Raw genomic sequence first — 17087 nt, forward strand, 5'->3', positions numbered from 1 at the left:
TTTAGACAGTTCACCAAAGCAGGCAGGAGCACAGGAACCCACCTCACCCAACATCAAAGGCTCCAAGCCGAGCTCTGAGAGCCAACACGGAAAAGCAATCGCCTATAAAAATTACTTATCGATGGTTTCAAGCGATGTTGGGAATGCTATTGGTGGATGGCAAAGGATATTCCAGAAATGCAAGTATTTCCTTCGAGTTGTGGTCTGTTTAAATAAGCACCACTGATTTATTCCCCTGGGGGTTTTTACTTTATGCAGGAAAATCTGAACGATAATGGGAGAGAACAGTAAAGCAAACGAAAGACAGTCAGACAGATCTCGGTAGCATTATATAAGAAACACAACAACCAGCAGCTATGTTGAAACTACAGAAAAGATATTTATAAAACAATGTGCCATTCTGCCCGAAATAAATACAGGATTCTGCCGGAGCGAGAGCTCCCAGGAAAAAGCACTTTGAAAAGCAATCTTCCCATTTGCACCAGAAAGAGGGAGCATTTTAACAGTTAAACCCCTTCTCAACAGATTTATCCTCCAACAAAACGAGGCTTATCTCCAAATTAAGCCAGATATTTGAACCCCAATAAAACAAACCAACGTGCCTGCCGCAGCGAGCCGCCTACCAAGTTGTCTTCTTATTTTCCTCCCCCAGATCCCGAGCGGGGCAGAGGGAGCCCCAGCCCAGCCCCTGGCGCAGGCAGAGCCCCCCGGCCCCCAGCCCGGCGCCCCCGGGTACCGGCAGCGAGGACCCTCCGAGTGATCCCAGGCTGGAGGCGACGGCTCCGGCTCCGCATCCCGCCACGGCCGCTCTTCAGGGCCAGCTGTACCTTTTGGCCATGGGCAGAATTCCTGCTTTCACCTCCCGAAAAAAGAGCCTGGCGTTGGAAGGGACCTCGTGCGCAAAGCCGGAGCAGGTAGCACTGGTGCAGCCTGGGCACTGAAACTCCAGCGGAGCAAAGCACTGCGGATGCACCGAGCCCAGACCCCCCCGTGCTCCCTCCCCAAAGAGTCTAGGAGATTTAAAATCCTGCTTGCCTTTAATACTACTGAAGAAAAACTACGGTTAACTAATACTGAAAGCTCAGAAGAACGATATATTTTTTTAAAAAAAGAGGAAAAAAAAAAATAGAAGTTTATCTGAGAAAGATTAAAAAAAAAAATCTCTGGAAAGAAAATAATAACCCACAAAGAGCTGCTCTGTTCCCATTGCTGAGGGGGAAAAAAAAAAAAAAAAAAAAAAAAAAAAAAAAAAAAAGTCCTATCTGCAAGGCCACGGGGTAACAGGAAGAAAAGGGAACACACTCGGAGCCAATTTAATTGTATCTGCATGGTTAAAAAAAAAAAAAAAAATTCTTCCAAGCGAGGAAGTTCCCGGTGCCTTCACCCGGCCGGGAGCGAACGTACCTTGAGCAGCGTCCCCAGAGCGGCCGCTGCCGAGGGGCTCCGGTCCCCCGACCGCCGAGAGCTCAGGGGAGGGGGAAAATAAAATATAGTATCGAGCCCTGGGTTTGTATCTGCTGGAGCTCAAGCTTTTACCAAGTCAAATCTCCCCGGCAGCGCACAGCATCTAAATGAATAGGCCGGATGCAGATTAACATTCAGGCTGCTCTCTGCAATGAATAGAGCCCTTTGATTAGGGACCTGAAGTAAATGCCAGTTTCAAACCGAAGCTTTAAAAACAGAGAAATATCAGTGCCAGAGGAATGCTCTCAGTGTTGGTACAAGACAGACTTTTGATGAGTCACTGCAATGCAAACAAAGATGGCAGAAATACTGTACTGTATGCTGATGAAATGCTTAGTGGTGCCACGGCAACTGAGACAGGTTTTAAATTTATAGTGCAGTTTTGCATATGAATTACGCTGTAAACTGCCTCCCCTGCCATCTAGTACATCCAGAGTGTCAAAGCATTTAAACTATTCCAAACAGTCTGCAGAGCTGGCACTGCTGCTCGTTAACTCCTGCGGCCAGGGGAAGGCACGGAGCAGGGGTGGTGAGCATCCCCTGCATCCCCCCAGCATCCTTCTGTACCCCCAGCATCCCCTGTAACCCCTCAGCATCCTCATGCATCTCCCCTGCATCCTGAGCATCCTCCTGCATCCCCGAGCATCCCCCCAGCATCCTCCTGCATCACCCCTGCATGCTCTCAACATTCTCCTGCATTACCCCCCACATGCCCCCAGCATCCTCCTGCATCCCTCCAGCATCCTTAGCATGTCCCCTGCATCCTCCTGCATCCGCCCCAACATCCCCTGCATCCCCCCCAGCATCCTCCCACGTGGCCCAGCATCCCACCCCAAGAGCTCCCCAAAACCACCTGCCCGAAAGCACAGCTTTGGGAATGCCCAAATCTGCCCAAAATAAAGGCGCTCCTTGGGCAGCCACAGTCCTGCTGCCTGCCCCCCCAGCTCCCCTCCCCAATACAAGAAAGCCTTTCAAATGCAGGAAAAATGTTTACCCCTTGGGGAAAGCTTCTTTCAGTCTGTGGCTGAATCCACTAAAAGCAAATCCATTTGCTTAAGTAATGAAATCCCAGTCACATTGTCTCCTGGATTCAGATTTTAAATTACCTTCACATTTATTGAGCATGTTTGGTGCTTTTTTCTGGGAAAGAGGGTGGGGCCTCCCTTTGCTTATTTCTCCCTTGGTCAGAGCGTTTTTCCTTGTGCCATCGGTCACGGATTTGGTTCAGCTGCTGCGCTCGGACGGTCACACACAGTTAAAATTCCAGGGATGAGAGGTGAGGCCATCCCTAGTGCAGGATAACTGCAGGGAGCACAGGGCTGGTGATGCTCCAGCCTGACCCTTCCCTCCTGATCCTGCTCACAATGCCACTTTCACATCCAAAGGGATGTTTGGTGCATTAAGTTCAAGTCCAGGGCAGGGAAGTGCTGTGCCCTGGAGCGCTCCGGGGCCGGCTGCGCTCCCAGCAAACCCCTCTGACACGGCTGCCCCGAATCCCACAGGACCTGCAGCCTCACAGAGCCTGCAGAGCCACACTGCTCCCACACCAGGGCCTCCCTGCCTTGGGAATGCTCAACACACTCATCCAAACCCCACAGGAGGTCACTGGGATCTCTGCCTGGTGCTGGTGAGGAGGCGAAGGCGCCAAGAGGGGACCAAGGTGACATCCCGTGAGGAGGTCAGAGATGACACCACTACAACCAAGCCTGAGAGCCAAAAACCTCTCCCAGCTATGACACCACCCATCTCTGCTGGAGAAGGGATGAAATCTGCCCTGTCAAACACAGATCCACTCTGGATCTGTGAAAATCACTGAGAAAAACCTGAGTTACAGAAAAAATGTCACCGCTCAGGCACCTAAGGAAGCCTCATCCACAGCGATGGGAAGAACATGGGTGGAGAAGGATTTCCTCCTCCTTTCTTCCAGGAAGGACTCCCTTAGAGCTGGAGGAGAGACCAGGGAGTCCCTGGATGGACCTTCTTGGACCCAGCAGTGCAGGATGTGTGGGACCAGCCAAGGACAGCTTGGTAGTGCAGAAGAAGCCAAACTTAAAATAAATATCAATTATTAATATTACTTAGAATTTACTCTATAAACAAACAGGCTTGTCAGGAGCAACCCCTGTCTCTCCCTAAGAACACCAAAAATGTGCTGGTTTAGGATGTGTTTAAGTCAGTGAGAAGCACCGAAGTGCTTCAGCACCCCAAATCCTTGGCAGATCTCATGTACAACCTGCCAGGAGAGGTCAGAGTTTGAACCAAGATGCTGCACACAACTGGTCCCTCCCAAAATACGGCTCTCAGGGAAATGGGGGGAAATGTAACGGTGTTTGGTCTAAAAAGAGCATCAAGGAACACAAGCAAAACCACACAAGGAAGCTGCAAAAGCCCAAACCACCCCAAGAAACCATCAGCCAGGACTGCTGGAATTTTGTTTCTCCTTCCTCCCTCTGCCCCTGTCTTTTCATAACCAAAATAGATTAAAAAAGCCTCCAAAACCCCAACCCCAAATCACAAAGAAAGAAAACGGAACAGTCTTGAAAGCCCAGGAGAACCTGCTCACCACCAAACCTCACATTCCCTAAAAACAACAGCAACAAAAAACTACCGTGATTAGACAGCAAATGCAATAAAGCTTGATAATGTCTAACTTTAAAATTCCTCTATTATGGTTATTTTTCTTTTAAATTGAGCACCAAGTGACTTTTGAAGGGTTTGAAATGGCTTCAGCCCATCTGACATGGCAAGAGCTGCGCTGCAGGAGAAATGACCTTTGCAATTACAGATGTAAAACTGTATTTTTCCAATCTCATCTCCCAAGCTGAGCTGTGTCCCAAGGTTCAGGAGGAGCCCCCAGCACCACCAGCTCCCAAAAAACATCCAGTCCCCTTTGGGCTGGAGTGTCCTACAGGTGACAGACCATCAACTGGACACCTCCAAACAGGAAAACTTGGATAAAACTGGATTAAAACCAGACAAAGGCCCCAACCTTGATCATTTTACATATGTGACCATTCAAGCAAAACATCATTTTGTTTTCTGATGGCAGCCTCTTTTTCCAGCTCGTGGATACAGGAGGGTAATTTGTACATCTCTGCCTGATTTCTGTAAAGTCATAGCCTTTGTCACAAGATGTTCATAAAAAATGCAGCCGTTATTTGAGACAACTTCCAGGAGAGTTTGGGAATTCTCAGTTTCTGCATTCATCTGCTTCGGGGGAAAGAAAAAAGCAGGTTTGCTCTTTTCCAAACTAATTCCCTGCTCCGAGGCCTGAAAGGTCAGGGCGAGGCGACAGCAACAAAGGAAAAAAGCATCGACCTAGAATAAGATGCTGCCATCAGAGCTCCCCCAGGAGTAATCAGAAATAATTAGATAATGTATTTAAATTGTCTTTTTTCTTAGCCAAACAACAGAGAGACTTGGTGGAGAATCATTCCCCCAAAACCCCCTAAATATCCCCCAAGTCCCCCAGTTCCCCAGGAAGGTGAGCTGGGCAGCAGCTGGGACAAGGACAAAGGGACAGGGACCCTCTGGGGGTGGGAGACAAAGCAGCCAAAGGCTTCCACCCCCCCAGCCAAAGCCCCTGGAAAGAAAAGAGCTGAAAAGTCCTGCCCTTGAAGGCCCCAAAGGGTCAAAGGAAACTTCCCTTTCTTCTGTAAATGAGGGGAGAGGTGGGGAAAATCCCACCCTTGGATTTGAGGCTGGAAGGGGGATGTCACCTCACCAGGCAGGGGGTCCCCAAAGCCACCCCAGGCACAGGGCTGGCACCCTGCTCTCACTTTGGGGTTATTTCTCCACTTTTTAATGCAAAGGAGATGCATAAATCCAGGGGAAAATATGCAACAGCTCACTGCAAACTCGGTGGCCAAGTACCATTCCCTGAGCCCAGAGAGGCTGTAATGCCTTAATTAAAATAAAGAGTTAAATAAAACAGAGTTAAGTAAACAAAAGAGTTAAATAAAATAAATAGCCAAATAAAGGCAAATAAAATGCACTTCAGGTCCAGGCTGAGCATATTCCCCTCCCTGCATCGCAGGCTGTGTCAAGGAGCCAAGAAGCCAAAATGCAAAGTCTTTGCACCCCCACCCCAAAAACTGAGCATCCCCTCTCTGGGGTGTGAAAATCCAGGAGGGGAAGGCAGAGGGATTGGGGCACAGCTTTGGATTCCTGCACACTGTTTGGCAGGGGGAAGAAAACAAGGTTAAGTTCAGTAATCGAATGACAGTGAGACTCCTCTCCTGCAGCACTGGTATCTGCAGCTCCAAAGTATTTATTTTTGAAATGCTGCAAGTGGCAAGCGGCGCGGACGGACCCTATTTTTAGTGTAGCAGCCAGTGGCAATGGGTGAAAGAAGATTATTTCTGCCTTATTAAGAGCAGAAAGTGAATTTGCAAATATTACTCAGTAACACACGGGCAGCCCACACGCAGCAGACAAGCAGCACGGAGCCGCCGCGGCTTCAGAATCCTCAAAGTTCGCACGGAAAGTACAGACCCCCGGAGGCTGGGGCAGGGAATGGGGGGGGGAAAAGATGGAAAAGTGAAATCATGCTGATGGTGCAGCTCAGGAGGTGTGTGCAGCCCCACTGCCAGGGCAGCCTGCGGATGGGGCGCTGGGTGCTCGGCTTGGGACCCCGGCACAGCCCCGGAGTCTCTCCATGGGGATCTGGGACAGCCCCGAGGGGTCTCTCCTTGGGAATCCTGGAGCAGTCCTGGCACCTCTTCCTGGAGACCCCAGAACAGCCCTGAGGGGTCTCCCAGGAGACCCTGGCACAGCCCCAGGGACCCCAGCAAAGCCCCGAGGGGTTTCTTTGTGAGGACCCCTGGCACAGCTCCGAGGGGTCTCTCCCTGGAGACCCTGGCACAGCCCTGTGGTCCCTCCCGATCTGCTTGCACAGCCCTGAGGGGTCTCACCCCAATCCCCTGGCACAGCCCCAAGGGGTCTCTTTGTGGGGACCCTGGCACAGTCCTAGGGTCCCTCCCCGGTGCCCGGCACAACCCCAAAGGGTCTCTCCCCAAGTCCCTGGCACAGTCCCGAGGGGTCTCTCCCTGATCCCCCTGCACAGCCCCGAGGGGTCTCTTTGTGGGGACCCCAGCACAGCCCCAAAGGGTCTCTCCCCAAGTCTCTGGCACAGTCCCAAGGGGTCTCTCCCAGGGACCCCAGCACAGCCCCAAAGGGTCTCTCCCCAAGTCTCTGGCGCAGTCCCAAGGGGTCTCTCCCTGATCCCCCAGCACTGCCCCGAGGGGTCTCTTTGTGGGGACCCCAGCACAGCCCCCAGGTCCCCCCGGGTCCCCCCGGCTCAGCCCGGGCTCTGTCCTGCTGCAAGGTGAGTCACCGGCAGCCCGGGTGCACCGCGGCTCCTCGAGGTCACCCACCCGGCAGCTCCAAAAAGTGCCGTCATTCAGCCAAGGCGAAGCGTGTTATTGCCATTATTATTTAATTAGGTTTTTTGTTGTTTTTTTTTTCTTTCCCCCTTCCCTAACACTGATCTTAAGAGCTCTCAAAGCAAGGAGAAGTAAAAATAGAAAATGCAACATTTTAAATTTTTTTTTTCTTTCAGATTGCTGCAAGGGGAAGGGAGAAGGGAGAGACATGGCTAGAAAATACAATTATTCTGCAGAACGGAGTATTTTGCCATCTAATAAAAACTCAAGACCCCGAGTAAGTTACGGCCACAGGAAAGCACAGAGCACCCCATCACCCTGCCTGCAGCATCCCATCACAAGCACTAATTCCCATCCGTAACACATCAAAAAGACAAGTGCCATGCTGAATCCTGTTCTCCTCACTCCTAGTACACAACAGCAGAGCTAGCAATATATAACATGCATGACTCAGTCCTAGCACCGTGCCACGACGGAACAGAAAGCTTTAAAATAAAGTAAATATCTTAAAAGGTCAATTAAAAAAAGCTTACAAAACATCAGACGCTGCTTCTTGCTAGAGCTCATTACCTAGTATGGTGGAGCTGCCTGTGTGTTTTTTTTTCTTGTGCAAGTTAGTCTGTGAGTCAGCATTAACACACATGAGAACATCAGGAATACTGCCTAGTTCTGATGCAATGGAGGTTGTAAAAAAAAAAAAAAGAAGAAGAAGAAGAAATCGCACTCGGTTTGGACAGGAGCCTGTAATTCAATTGCCTTTACTTTTCAATTACTGCATAGCCTACCTTGACCAACCTGCAGAGGGGAAGGAAACTTTGCTTACATCTCTGTCTTAAAATTAATGACTTTTACTTTTGGCTACAGCTTATTCTCCCTGCTTTACAAAAAAAAAAAAAAAAAAAAAAAAAAAAAGACATAATATAATTAACCCTTCAAGGGCAGCTGTGCCCATGCAGCAATCGGGATCTTCGTGGTTTTGTAGGAATTTCAGGGCGGCCAAAAAGTTCTGGTGAAGGGAGACATTTATACATTAAACTTTTAATAGTCTATAAAGCAAAGCTACAATTGGATCTGAGCTTGATCCTTAATGGAAACAGAAGCTTGCAGACGAGGGAAGTTAGAGACTGCAGAAATTTAACTCTGCGCTTCTGGGCTCAGACAGGCGAATACGAGACTGCACAGCAGGTTCTTCTAAAATGAGGGGCTTGGTCATTCAGCAAAAACCCTGAGAAACCTAAAACTGGGGACATGAGGTGGCCACCCTACTCTGCCCAGGCAGATGGAGGCAAAGCTGAAAACCTGCATTTTGTATATATTGTATTTACTGCTTGTACTCCAGCACACAATTCCCTGTCTCCCCTCTACCCGGGGGGGAAAACCCTTCCAGGCTGATCCCTGCTCCCAGGATCATCGAGTACATGACCTCAACACCGACTTTTCATTTCTGCCTCCTCTGCTCCTGCAACAAAACCCTTCACTGGGGCAACAAATTGTGCCCAAAGCTTCAGAATGTGACTATTTCTGTATCACACCCTAAAACACCCCCAGACAACACTGCAGCCCAGAATATTGTATTCTATATATGCTGCTGCTGATTCTATGATTCTATATCTGAAATATTATAATATAGATTATATATTACCAATATATTGTATATTGGTAAAATATATTATATGCTAAATTACCACCAACATCTGACAAGTTCTGAGCTGCTGGGAGAGCCCTGCTGATGCCCAGCACAGAAACGCCTTAAATCTGGGTGTTTTTTAATCTCTGCAGCAGAGAAGGGTCAGAGGTTCGAGTGAAAAAGTCTCCCCAGTGCTCAGGACATGCTGCAAACACTGAGCTGGTCCCACACCAACAAACAGTGACCAACCCTCAGAAATACAAATAGGTCTATCTAATTCACATGGATTCACAATCCAGTGGATCACAAGGAATGCCAAACCCCAGTTTAGTTTGCTGATCGTTTTCATGAGTAGACACAATCACTGTAAAACTTCCTTTTTTCCAAGTATAAATACTTATTATTGCTGGTTAACCAACACAGAACCCCCCTAATATTAGAGACCAATCACTTCTGCAGCCTCTCCTGCAGGCAAGGGTCTGTCTCAAACCAGTATGAGCCTGGTGGGGTTATTTTTCCTTAAGCATGTGGGATACTTGAATACAGATGAATTGAGTTTTAAAGGAAAAAAAAACCCAAGCAGCAACTTCTGGGCCAAGTTCTTGTGTGCCAAACTTTTCAACTGCCACAGCACAGCTCGACAGTGTTTCAAAAGAATTTAAGCACTGTTTTGAATACTGCTGACAATCTTCCTCATCAAAATTTGTAATTTAAATACCTCAAATCTGAAAAGCACGCTCCCTGGGGCATGCTTCATTCTCCCTCCCCACCACCCACCCTCCCCAAGCCCCATTTGGAATAAAATCCCTTGCTTTCCGTATCTGGCTGGGTTTTTCCCCCCTCCTGCAGCCCCCCTGATCCCGCAGGGATCTCAGGGTTGGAGCAGAGCTGGTTCTGCAGGGCAGCCGTGGATGGAACCTCTGTGTGCACCCCGAGACACAGCCACCTTCCTCTTTTGGAGCTCCTGAGGTTGGTTTAGAGATAAAACCAGTCACTGGTTTAGAGATAAGATCAGTCACTGGTTTAGAGATAAAATCAGTCACAGATTTAGAGTTAAAACCAGTCACTGATTTAGAGTTAAAACCAGTCACTGATTTAGGGCTAAAACCAGTCACTGATTTAAAGCTAAAACCAGTCAGTGATTTAGGGCTAAAACCAGTCAGTGATTCAGAGCTAAAACCAGGCTGCCCTGACTCCTACATCGAGAAAGGGTTAATCCAAGGAGCCCCATTCCCACCCCTCTGCTCTCCAGTGGATAAGATGCTCCTTCAAACACCTTCAGACGTGCCAATAACCCCCCAAATAATTCCCTGCCACCGAGCCTAATCCTCAAGGAGCAGCTAAAGGAATTTCTTGGGGTGCCTGTGCCGGTGGAGCAGCAGCTCCATTTTGGCAGGAGCGTGTTTAAGATTCCCTCCCAGTGCTGCAAAGCACCTTGAAAGGTCGACGAGCGCTTTCATATTCTCAGATCCATCTCCAACACTGCCGCAGATGAAACGGATTGACCTAGACAAGAACTGCAACAGTCTCTGTGAAATAATCCATCACCACCCCTCGCCAGCCGCAGCCGCCTTTGTCATGGGAACGCTTGGGAATCTCACCTACCTATTGCAGCCGAGCAGGGGCTGGAGAGGCTTTAAATCCCAGCCCTGCTCTCCTGGGATGTAACCAAAGCCGGAGCTGCGGAGCGCCGAGCCGGCACACAACAGCAAATACCTCCATATTCCAAAGGCTGTGCCCATTACCGAACTCATTAAAGACAGTGATACTTTGTAACATACTCTAATCTTTAATATTCATAGCTTGCTTCATTTGCATATCATGCCATAAATAGTTGAAGCAGAGGTAAAACACAAAGCGCTCCACTTGCATTTCTAATTATGCCTAAAATCAAATGTAAATCACAACACATCCAAGACACAGAAAATAATAAATTTGCTGGCTCTCAGTTAAAAATCTTTAAACAACACCTCCCCACCCCCCCAAACCATGCTCACAAACCCAATTATTTTTAAAAAGAAAAATCAAAGGGGCTCACATTGTCTGTTTTAAGAGAGGAGCTGACACATCCCAGCCCCAGCCCCGGTGATGGACCCAGCAGCATTCCCAGATGTGACCCCCTGGGAACACCGGCACCAGCTCATCTCCCCAAAACCATCCCTAAAACCCTGTCTTTCCCATGGGGCTGGGCTGCAGCTGCCCATTTAACCTTGGTCTTTGGAGGAACAACAGGAGCCTTTCCCTCTGGGGTGGCTGGGAAAGCTGATCTCCAGCAAAGGAGGCAAATTTGAAGCATCAGCTCAAATGTGAACTTGTGCTACGGCGTTGGGGTGGCTGGAGGTCGGGGCTTTCACAGCTCTTAATGGAAGGCTTTGCTGGGTGGCTGTCCCCAGGGAAAAAGGCATTTTTGAACCCGGACTAATTTTGAAGAAATCAGCTAAATACCACTAAAGGGAGCTGGGCACCCAGCGGCCGCCCCAGCTCTGAGCCATTGCCTCTCCCTCCTGAGATTTCTCCCATTTAATAAAAGGCTTAAAGTCTTCTGAGAATGAGAAGTGGAAAGAAGAAAAAAACCACCATATTATCACTGCCATATCCTGCTCCTCCTACTTGTACGCCGGTTTTCCAGGGTCCCTAAATCCCTCCAGGGAGCAGGTCCAGAGTTCCCTCTGTGTCCCCCCCATTCTTGCCCTCCCCTGGTGCTGCTGCAGCTCATCCTGCCCCTTTCCAGACTCGTGTCCAGCTCAGCAACAACATCACATCAGTTCTAAGAAAGAGTTAAACGATCCTTTCTGCAATATCGACTTCCAAAGAATTCCAGAGATGTCATTAAATTTAACCCCAAAAGGTGAGCAACCGCCCTGTGCCCCCAGCCCGCGCCCAGGGAGAAGTGAAAGCGAGCAGCTCACAGCCTGCAAAGCTTTTCTGCTCCTCGTATGTACCCTGGCATCTTGCCCGGACCTATTTTTAAGCCCATTTACTAGAAATCCCACAAATTAAAGGAAATACGGATAATGTTGTAAGAATCCTTTGGGCCAAATAAAAGCTACACATAATTTTCCTTGTGCATCAAGAGTAAGATCCTTAACCACAAAAACCAGATTTCCCCAAAGCTCTTTTGCAACAGTGAGAGAGAATCTTGTTTTGTAAAAAGTTGCTTTGATTCACTCCTGGATTACAGGGAACGCAGCAGCTCCGCTGCCTCCCGGCCAAACCCGGCAGTGATTCCTGTTATGAAACAGAAAGGTGTTAGGAGAACACAAATAAATTAAACATCTCCAGCTCTGGAACGGGGGCTGCAATGGCAGCAAGGTACAGAGTGCTGTGGGGGGAAGCTGGAGGATGGTTATTGGGTTTTTCCCCCCCCGCAGAGGAGATTTGGGTGGGTTTATCTCTCAGATTCCTTCAAACTGTAGGATCACGGCGCTCATGAAGGGTCAGTGTGATGGAAAACTTCCAGCCTGCCCTGCTCCAGGCAGGACAGTCAGCACAGACCCTCTCCTCCACCTCCAGTCCCCATTCCCAGCTGCATCCCAGTGCCATGACCAGTGCCACCCGCACCCCCAGGACGGGGACAGGGGGGGTGCCAGCGTGAGCTGTGCATCACCCCAGCCCCAGTGGTGGGTCTCCACAGCATCTCCTCAGGGATTTTCTGAGAAACAGTGATTTTATACAAAAATAAATCTATCTTTGCATCCCTATTTGAATGATTACAGTGGGGTCTCTCACGGGGTGAGCACGAGGAAGGGGGAGTGCAGGAAATAAAGGAGCATCCACCTGCAGCGGGGCATTGGGAAGGAGGGAAAAGCTGTGTTTTATGCAGCATCCACGATTTTAACTACACAAAGACTTTAAAAAAACTCCAGTAACAGCTCTTGTACTGGGGTAGGATTAAAAAGAAACCAGATCCATGTTCCTCTAAAGCTCATCAGACAAGCAGGAACAGCCCCAAAACACAGCAAGTCAAAGCAGCATTTGTGGCTAGTCCTGGCGGGGAGGAATTGAGGGGAAGGTGCTTCCTTTCACCATCCGACCTGACTCTCCCCTCACTCTCCTTCATCCCCACCACTGGCTTCAAATGCCTTCCTCACAAACATTCCAGCTTCCTTTTAGAAAGGAAAATAATTATGCAGGGGAATAACCACTTCTCTCCTACAAACACACAGATATGAACAGTTAAACACACAACTTCGGGAACTTTTCCAAGATTTATATGTTTTGCATGGAAAGCAAATGTTGTGGGGTTTTTTTTTTTTCCCTGCCTGGGAAAATATTTAAGCGCTAAGTTTATGGAGCCAAGTCCATTTATTCCTGGTTTCTGCTGCTGCTCAGACAGAATCTAATTAGTGATTTAAGCAGCACTGGGGGATGCGGCGCTGGCCGATGCCCGAGCCCCCGGCCCAGAGCTCTGCCGGCACATGGCTCTGGGAATTCTGGCGCAGACAGAGCTTTTATCCATGGCACAGGATGGCAGGAGTGGCTGAAGGATGGCCACCCTTCCCTGGAGCACCCCAAGGCTCCCAGGAGAGCTCCCCAGGTCCCTTCCAGCCCCACCAGCTCATCGCCGCCGCGCTTTTTGACACAGTAGAAGTCTTTTCATGGTGATGCTCTTAGAAACAGCAACACCTGATTTGCATTTTCCTGGCCCATTTTACCAAATCCCTGCCTTCAGATGGAAACTCCTCCCCATGCTCCCAGCACAGGGCAGCTCCCAGCTCCATCTGTGCTGGTGGGACCAGTCCCACGAGCCAAGGCAGCAGTGGGCAATAGTCCTGTCCCATCCCTGGAAATGTTCAAGTTCAGGCTGGACAGGGCTTGGAGCAGCCTGGCACAGTGGAAAGTGTCCCTGCCCATGGCAGGGGGTGGAATGGGATGAGCTTTAAGTTCCCTTCCAACACAAACCATTCTGGAATTCTACAAAACCCCAAGATCCACTCAGTCCCAAGCCTCAACCACTTGCTCAGACCTGGAGACTCTTCACGAGGCCCTCCAGCTTTTTGCAGCAAGCCAGCCAGTGATTTGCCTATTTTTTTCCATTTATTTGTGTATTTTTGCAAATCTTTCTGGCCAGTTAAACCAGAACCATGGCTATTGCGAAATGCAGGAAATTTGCTGCAACGCTCTGTAACTCTTGCAAGGCAATTAGCCAAAACCTCACACAAATAAGCTTTTTTTGCCACACCGTTCTAACCACCAAGCATTAACCCATTTTCTTAGGAAACAACATCTGCTCAAACAACTTCCTAATCTAGCAGCAGGCATGGAAAAAACCCACTGCAGTGTCTCTAGTGCATGGTAAAGAGAATTAGCAGGTGGATTTGTCCTGCTCAGAGGATGCTGACCGCACCCAGGCTCCTCTCACAGACCCTCTCCCTGGGATATTTATTCCCTGGGGCAGGAAAAGTGATAAGGTCAAAGGTTTCCCTGCAGCAGCTCCACGTTGTAAAGACAGAGGAGATGCTGGAGCAGCCTGGGGGCTTTGGAGCAGGATTTGCATCCCTGAACCCGACTGTTGCAAGGTCTGAAATCCTTGGAGCTATAGGGGATGCACCCTATAGCTGTAGGTATAAATCAAAGCACAGCAGGACGGCACAGGTGTCTTTTGTAAGAATAAAGAAACCACTGGGCAATAAAATAAGTTTCCATTTCCTACCCTGGCCTTTACACAGCTTTTTTTCCTGGGAAGATGGGAATATAGAGCCAAAATGAGGCTCCATGATTTGCCCTGGGAAAGACAGAAACCACACTGCATCCTTCTCCTTACTCCAGATTAAAACAGCAGCCACACTCCTGTGCCATTTGTTAGAACTCATTTCCTCCCTTCCTCTCTGCTCCTGCTTTCTCCACCATCCCGAAAAACCAACAAAATAAAATAAAAAGCTTCCTTTTGGGAACGCAGTGGTAATAATACTGCTCCCATCTGTTGGTAAGTCCGAGGACCTGCACGGGGAGGAAAGAGGCTGGAAAGCTGAAAGGGAGTCAAGCATGGTTTTACTGAGAAATGAAATCCAGCTTTAAACACAGTAAATCGGAGACTATTCTGAATCACCTCTTGAATTTTTTAATGCTACTCCTGGGAGCACTGAAGGTAAATATGTTAATTTGACTTCAATCATGGTGCAGGGAAAAAAAAAAAAGCAGCACACTGTATTAGTTTAGGGTACCAAGTCTTAAAACTATTCATGCATTTCTGCATATTTTATACTCAGCAAATAAAGTTCCAAGGTTCTATAAGGAGGCTGCAAAATTATTCTGAGTAAGCAATAATGAGCTGTGCATTATATAAGGCTGATACTAATGGTAATCTATTATTAAAATTTGAGAGTTATGGCAGCTCCACAAGAGTCCAAGAGCAGGTTTTCCTCTCTAGGAAGGGAAAGCAGCATCTGGAGCAGGGAGGTTGGCCAGACAGGTTTTAGGGGAACCAAGCTGCATCCCAGGTCCTCGGGATAATCTGTCCCATGTCTCCCTCATTAACTCTCCCACAGGTACCACCCCGAGTCACAGCAGGTTCATATTCCCAGCGTGTTTCATTCTCTGCCTGACGTTTCAGCGTAACAGATCTCCCAACATGCATTAAAAAATTAACAGGGTCTCAGGTTTGCACATCTCAGCCATGCCCAGAGCCACCCTGACCCTTGATTCCTGCTGTGATGCCCCACTTGGGCTGCACAGAGGGCAGGGATGTGTCCAGTGAAACCCAGCGAGCTTTTCCTACCTGTCCCCTCCTGCCAAATCACTTCCAGGGCCTCAAAAGAGCACCACCACATCCAGGGTGGGTACATGGACCACACCAGTACACAAATGCACAACGGAAGAGGGCACATCCCAGCACCCTGGCCTGGGGAAGGTTCCCTGCCCACGGAACAGGGTTGGAACAAGATGGGCTTCAAGGTCTCTTCCAACCCAAACCATTCCATGATTTTACCACGCTCAGCAAGTTCAAGCCAAACTTTGCTTGGTGCTGATTTGAGCTAGATGTGTTCTGCCTCTCTCCCAGCTCCATTCCTTCCTGGACACAGATGCTTTCCTGGGGACTGGTGCTTCAGGATCCATCCCAGCGAGCGCTGTGGATTTTAAGGACAAATCATCATCTCCTGAAACAGCACCTCTCAGCACTGCTGTGAGAGAAACAAACAGCAAACAGCCCAGAGTTTGGCTCATTTTCATCCTTCCTACATCTTTTGGTGAGAATCGAAGCAGTCTCTGGAGGCTGTAAAGCTGGATTTGGAGAACTCACACAGAAATAGGCACATCAGTGAGGGACCAGGACATCTCCATGTTTAACCTGTACAGCTCCACCTCAGGGCTCATGGACCCTGAACACACCTGGGAACGTGGTGGTCTCACCTCATCACCTGCCCCTCGGAGGAAGGTCCTCCCTTGGTTTCGCATGAAATACAAAATCACATTTTCCCTGCGTTTTGGGGCGCGGTGCAGCGCTCAGCCAAGCTCCTTTTCCCCAAATGAAATTCTGCAGTAAGTGCAGATCCCAAAGGCAACGTTCTGCCCAAACCAGAGGATAATGAAGCATAATAATTCCAGGAGGAACAAACTTAGTCTGAGACCTTCCTGCACTGAGAAGGATCTTGAACAGCGACGAGCTCTTTGCTCTCCACACTGAACAAGGCACTGGGAAGGAAACCAAAGCAGAGCAGGTCTGATTTGCTGGGTGTTTATGGCACCCACCTGCTCTGTGCCCATTCCCTGCTGTATTCCCTGCTGGGCTGAAGGAGTTAACAGCTCCTCTGGGATGTAACAGGAGCTGGAGTTAGTCACCCAGGCATGTCCGGATCGGTATGAACCAGGAGCTGCCTATGAATGAAGTTGCCTTGGAGATGCAGCCAAAACCAATGACCAGATATTAACTTTTCACCACAGGCTGCCAAGGCAGGCAGAACATGTGAAACCAGCAGGACAGAGCTTCCAGCCAAGCTGGAACATCCGGATACAACGTGAGGGACCCCTGATTCCCCCCAGAGGAGTAAAACTTTGTGTCTTTGCTCAAGGAACAGGAGAAATTTCCCCTGGCAAAGCCAAGCAGGCCAAGAGCCGGCAACAAAACCTGCTCTGGGACCTTCTGGAATGGGCAATTAATGTCCATAAGCAAGATGATGCCTTCCCTTGGTTTAATTTTAAAGTTGATATTAAAGATAGCAGCTCATTGCTATTAAAGATACCAAGCTCTTTAATTCTTACCGGAATCAGCCTCATAAGCAGAAAAAACAGCACGGGCACCTTACCCAATGCAGCTGAAATGAGACATCATGAAACAAACCCATGAACAAGGAGTTTGGAGGCTGGGCTGGTGCAGGATCACACGTCTGCCTAAGCCAGCACTTCCTCTCCACCTCCAAGGGCAGGTTTGGAGCTGGGTGAGCAGGAAGGAACGGCTGTCCCGGCCATCCGCTGCCTCCCAGGGCAGTCACGCAGAAGGAAACTCAGCTTCAAGCACAGCTTTCTCAATCTCAGCTCAGAGCTTCCTGCAGAGCCCCCCTGAAGGTGCTCAGCCACTTCCCAAGGGGACAGGGCGAGGAGGACAGCGGGTGACCACAGAGGTGGCAGCATGTGGCACCAGGAGGAAGAGCATCCACTTAAAGTCCATGGGTGAA

At 49.1% G+C, this 17087-nt stretch overlaps 1 protein-coding gene across 4 annotated transcripts in view; it reads right to left on the minus strand.

The window, feature by feature from the left end:
* NACC2 (NACC family member 2) overlaps positions 1 to 17087 on the minus strand; it is a 53660-nt gene that overhangs the window by 19274 nt on the left and 17299 nt on the right. The window contains exon 1 of one of the 4 annotated variants that reach the window (XM_032130657.1): positions 7382 to 7406. The exons of 1 other annotated variant lie outside the window; for it this stretch is intronic. The gene's annotated coding sequence lies outside the window, so the exon portion shown is untranslated. Of the gene's footprint in view, positions 1 to 827; positions 1229 to 1404; positions 1677 to 7381; positions 7407 to 17087 lie in introns of those variants that run through there. 2 more of the 4 variants (XM_032130656.1, XM_032130655.1) reach the window with 2 other exon arrangements.

This window comes from Corvus moneduloides, chromosome 21 (genome assembly GCF_009650955.1).
Source record: "Corvus moneduloides isolate bCorMon1 chromosome 21, bCorMon1.pri, whole genome shotgun sequence".
Lineage (NCBI taxonomy): Eukaryota > Metazoa > Chordata > Aves > Passeriformes > Corvidae > Corvus > Corvus moneduloides.